General features: G+C 38.2%; 1 pseudogene; it reads right to left on the bottom strand.

Moving 5' to 3' along the window:
* Positions 1-206: 206 nt before the first annotated feature.
* Positions 207-2,370, bottom strand: LOC148130125 (16 kDa beta-galactoside-binding lectin pseudogene; annotated as a pseudogene).
* Between the last annotated feature and the right edge of the window lie 3,077 nt (positions 2,371-5,447).

Here is a 5,447-nt window from a genome sequence, read left to right on the forward strand (position 1 = left end):
CATTTTGAATACATTGTATAGTTTAAGAACTATATTCCAGTCATGGGAAATATCTCATTATACCAATTAAGTCCTATTTATTTTCCTGTTCAAAGAATCAAACATGTTTTATTGCAAATATTCCCATGAACATTATGACAACCTTTCTGTTACGGTTTTACTTCATTCACACAAGCTTTATTTCTAGGTGAAAACAAGGTGTGGGATCAATCAAATTTGACAGATTTAATTCTAAGATCACCAACAATAGAAAAGAACACCACTTCCATCCTATTTGGAAACTTGAATTTGTGACTCCTGGGTATTTTCACTGTCACCTCTTTGGCATCAAAGCAGACAAAGAGTTTGATGTCTTCCCCTTGATAGAAAGAGAACTGTGACTCCCTGAGTTTCACACTTCATTCTCCACACATTTCGGAATTTCAAACAATGGTCTTAACATTCAAAGCGAAGGTTGAAGTGAAGGATTAGCTCAGCCCCATCCTGTCCCAAGCTGATAGGGCATTTAGTTCTACCTTACCTTTCTCTTTGATGCAATCCCCAGTCCATGATTTTTATGTGAGCAAAGAGTTGCACTTCCTTGCTTTGGAGAAATTACAGCACAGGGCTAAAAACAAACCAATCCTCTTAGTTGTCTGAAAATCTGTCTGATTTTTATTGAATGGTTCAATTGTCCTATTTCTTTCAACAGTGCAGAACCCTTTATCTGAACTCTTGTTTCAAGGCTCTTTTCCTCCAATCCCAGTCCATTCAACTCTGGTGATAAAGTTTGCAATATTTCACCCAAACACATTTCTATGGATTCTTTTGGGGTACAACTCAACTTCTGTCTTTGGAGATTCTCAATCATCCAGGTCATGATTATTTGAAGAAGAAAAAGAACTTTATTACAAGTACAACGAAACTGTGGATGTACCCCATCAACTGTTTGCAATACAATAAAACCAAAGCACTTAAAAATGAAGATAAGAAAAATAGAGTACCCACATCTCCATTTGCAATTTGAGAGTACAATATCTACGAATATACACAAAATATACATCCAACACTGACTGTAACGCTTAGCCGAGTATAATACACAAGATTGTACTGTAATATGTTATTATGCATCTGAATGGGGTATTGAGATTTCACATCTTTTCACATCTTAACAAGGTAGTAACTTCGTGTTTATTTGCGGTTCAGATGGCCCAGGGAAAGAAACTATTTGTTAGTCTAGTGGTGTGGGATTTTATTGACAACAGCAGGTCAAAAAGATAATTGCCAGAGTGTGAGGGGTCTTCTATTTCTTTGGTGCTTTTCAAAAGGCAACTGGGCTTTATTTGTTTTTTCTTTGAAAATATTTCATTTCTCACCCATGAAATGAAGAAGATTCTTGGATGAGAAATGAAATGTTTTCAAAGAAAAAACAGTCCAGTTACCTTTTGAAAAGCATCTTTGGGACAACTCAACTATTGCAAGTGTTTTTTTTTTCCATATAATTCAGATCAATTATTCAAGAAACCAAATATCTCCTTTTAGTATTATTTCTACCCAGTCTTTCATCTGCAGTAATCTCTTTTTCATGAACTAGAGCAGAGGCATATAAACATGGGTGGGATTATACCTGGTCAGACCAGTTCTATAGAACCAGTTGTTATGATTCTGCCCAGTTTGTAGAACCGGCAAATTGCGCCACTGTCTGGCCCTGCGTCTCCCCTCCCAACCCACTCACTCCTTACCTGGCATGCGTGCCATCAAACTTGCCTGCTAAGTTTCTATTTTTCCTTCCCCCCACCCAACCATCAGCTGTTCTGCTCTGCCAGGAGATTTAGATTAGCTAAAAAGCAGGAAATCTTTGGATTTCTTGATTTTTAGCTAATCTAAAAGCAGAGCTGAACCTTCCTTAGGACTGAAGCTTCTATTTTTCAGTAGCAGATTGCAGATATAGATCGATCTCTAAGTGAATCTGTGATTCTGCGAGCAACTCAATCTGCCTGCCTGCTTTGCCTGATTTTGCGTAAAAGCTGCTCTTTTTTAAATAAAAAATTAAATATTTACAGAAATAATTACATACAAGCCACACCCAGCCAGTCACATGACCACAAGCCACATCCAGCCAGCAAGCCACGCCCACCCAGTCACATGACCACCAAGCCACACCCACAAATTAGGCCATGCCCACAGAACCAGTTGTCAAGAAATTTGAATCCCCTGCATATAAACAGTGAGGTTACCAGAAGAAGGACAGCTAAGTATCAGGTAATCTGAAGTCCCCTTAAGCCTTCTACAAATTTAGTCAAACCTTAAATAATTCTAGTAGAAGGGCTGCATGAAAGGAAAAAGGAACCAAAGATGTTGCTGTACATACCTGGGGTAAGGTGAGATCATGAAGTGGAAGTAGAGAATACAGAATACAGAGTTGGAAAAGACCATGGAGGTTTTCTAGTTCAATCCTCTGTTCAGGCAGAAAATGCTACACCATGCTGGACAAATGACTGCCCAATCTCTTCTTAAAAATCTCCAGTGATGGAGCATCCTTTATATATAGTATCCTTTATTATAGGAGCCTCTGTGGCGCAGTGGTTAGAGTGCAATAAAGCAAGCTACCTCTGCTGCAGCCAGCTGCCTACAAATTGGCAGTTCAAATCCCACCAGGTTCAAGGTTGACTCAGCCTTCCATCCTTCTGAGGTGGTTAAAATGAGGACCCAGATTGTTGGGGGCAATGGGCGGACTCTGTAAACCACTTAGAGAGGGATGAAAAGCACTGTGAAGTGGCATATACAATAAGTCTAAGTGCTATTGCTATCCACAGCCTCTGGAGGCAAGCCATTCCATTGATTAATTATTTTTACTGTCAGGAAATTTCTCCTTAGTTCTCAAGCTTCTCCTTGATAACCTTCAATCGATTACTTCTTGTCCTGTCCTCAGATGCTTTGGAGAATAGATTGACTCCCTATTCTCTATGACAGCCCCTCAAATATTGGACAATTCCTATGATGTCATTCTCCTGTTTGTTAGATTAGAAATACCCAGTTCCCATAATCGTTCACGGGCATGGCTTGTCTAGTGAAGAGGAGCACCAGGGGAGACATGATAGCAGTCTTCCAATATTTGAGGGGCTGCCACAGGGAGGAAGAGGTCAAGCTATTTTCTAAAGCGCATGTAGGCCAGACAAGGAATAATGGATGGAAACTGAACAAGGAGAGATTTAACCTGGAAATAAGGAGAAACTTTCTGACAGCGAGAACAATCAACCCATGGAACAGCTTTCCCTTGGAAGTTGTGGGAGTGCCATCACTTGAGACTTTCAAGAAGAGATTGGACTGCCATTTGTCAGAAATGGTGTAGGGTCTCCCGCTTGGGTGGGGGGTTGGACTAGATGACCGAGAAGGTCCCTTCCAACTCTGATTATCTGTTACCTGTTCATCATATGTTTTAACCTCTAGCCCCTAGTCCTCTTTGTTGCTCTTCTCTGCACTCTTTCCAAAGTCTCGGCATCTTCTGACCATTTGGCCTCAGATATCCCAGCAACTTCCTTGGCGCTTGTTACTGACCATTCTCTTTCTCTGACCCTGAGGGAATCAGGCTTTGAAGAACCCTCCCTCCCTCAATAGTACAGTGGATGGAGGCAGCATCTGTACTTTCATGTTGTTGGGGAGAGTTTATTGTCCTGGGGCTGAGATAGCTCAACTGATGGCCCCAATCAGAAGGATGGATGAGGAGATTTCAGTTTGTTGTTTGTTTTGTTAGATCTTCAAAGACCACGTTAGGGAAATATCTTTTTAATTCACAGAAAGATGCAAAAATGTGAAGGAATAGGATTTATGACTGAGTAAATATAAATCATCTAAAAAAAAATATCAATTAACCTTTTCACCTCATCCAGAATCAGTTTGCATGGTGAATACATCAAGGGAATAAGAAAAAAAAAATGCACCCAATAGAACTTCAAAATCGGATGAGCTCTCATTGTTTACATTATATTATATTATATATATTATATATATAATATATATATTATATATATATTATATATTAGTTATATACAGCTCATCCTCCCAAAGAAGTTCATATGATCACAGATCTTACAGCCATTTCATGGCTGACCAAAAGCTAACAAAGCTTCCCAATATACAGAGTAGATATGAATTCAACATTTCATAGAATGTTATTTGTAAACTTTATTCTCATTTTTTTCTACTCTCTTTTCAACTGCTTAGCTTCTTGAATTTGTTTGGGTAGAGACTGTCCAAATGAATGACCAATCCTGAAAGTGCACTGTCCAGTACATGTATGAAATGGAAGCATTGCTCCCAGCCCCTTTAGGAAAACTTCAATTCTGAATGAAATGGTTCTTCTTCATATCCCTGTCGAAATCTCTCCACTTAAAAGATCTTTTTAAGTTTTTTTTTCCAATTTTTTCTAGTGATGGCTATTTATAATTGTCAGAATCTCCAGCTGTTTCAGGTAATAAAAGCAGCTATCAAGTCTAAACACATCTGTGTCACACATATGGTGTTTCAGGCCAGAGCTTTCATTTCTGAGAAGACAAAGGATGACTTTTTTTCTGCCATTTCTACTGTTTCTGTTCTGCATCTTGATTCAAAATGCTTGGGTAATTTTCTTTGATGACAAAGCAGTTATATTACAATGGTTTGCTGCTAAGGCAGAACTAATAGGAGCAATAATCCTTGTTTTCCTTCTGGATTTGCTAACCTTTGTGATGTAAGAAGAACTGTAGAAACTGTGTAAGAATGTTTGAGTGGCACTGTGCCACTCAAGATTTGAGAAGATGCTCAAGGAGAAAAGATTGTCAGACAATACCTATAAGGAACAGACATTATATGAAGTCATTCCAAATTTCATTACTGTACTACTGGATTCCACCCCACATTAATTGGCAACGCATTTCTGCATATAATTACACTGAAATCTATGTTTTCCAATGAGCCCTATCTACAGATCCAGACTGCAGATATTCCTAACATAGCAGAGTTTATTAAATGCTAGATGGTATGGATGTGCTGAACATTAGAAATCTAATCTTCTTTATTATTAATGGTAATAGGGAAGTTTTCTACTCTGTCAGAGTTTTTAATGGTTTTGTTCACATCTTTCTCTAATATGAAGAACTTTTGTGAGCTTCTCATAATGTATGCAGTTGTTCAGTAAATTCTATGGGAAACATTATTTTAAATGCAAGTATTCATTACATCATTCTTTTGTTTGGAAATATTCTTAATGCCTGCATACATTTAAAATACATTTCTTTAGTGTAAGCTCTTTTCCCATTTATGAAATTACTCCCTATTGTTTGCTGTTTATCCATTTTTTTTTCCCCGAAGAGGCATCTTGCAAAGAAATGTGGGATAATGAATCTTTTTTACTCAAAAGGCAGAGTTGAGTACATTCTCTTCAGTTCTGCCATTTATGCCATAACCAAGCCTGGTGCAGTAGATTGTAC

Source organism: Notechis scutatus, chromosome 6 (assembly GCF_049901735.1).
Source record: "Notechis scutatus isolate UNSWTSFEM ecotype Mainland chromosome 6, rNotScu1.2, whole genome shotgun sequence".
Taxonomy (NCBI): Eukaryota; Metazoa; Chordata; class Lepidosauria; order Squamata; family Elapidae; genus Notechis; species Notechis scutatus.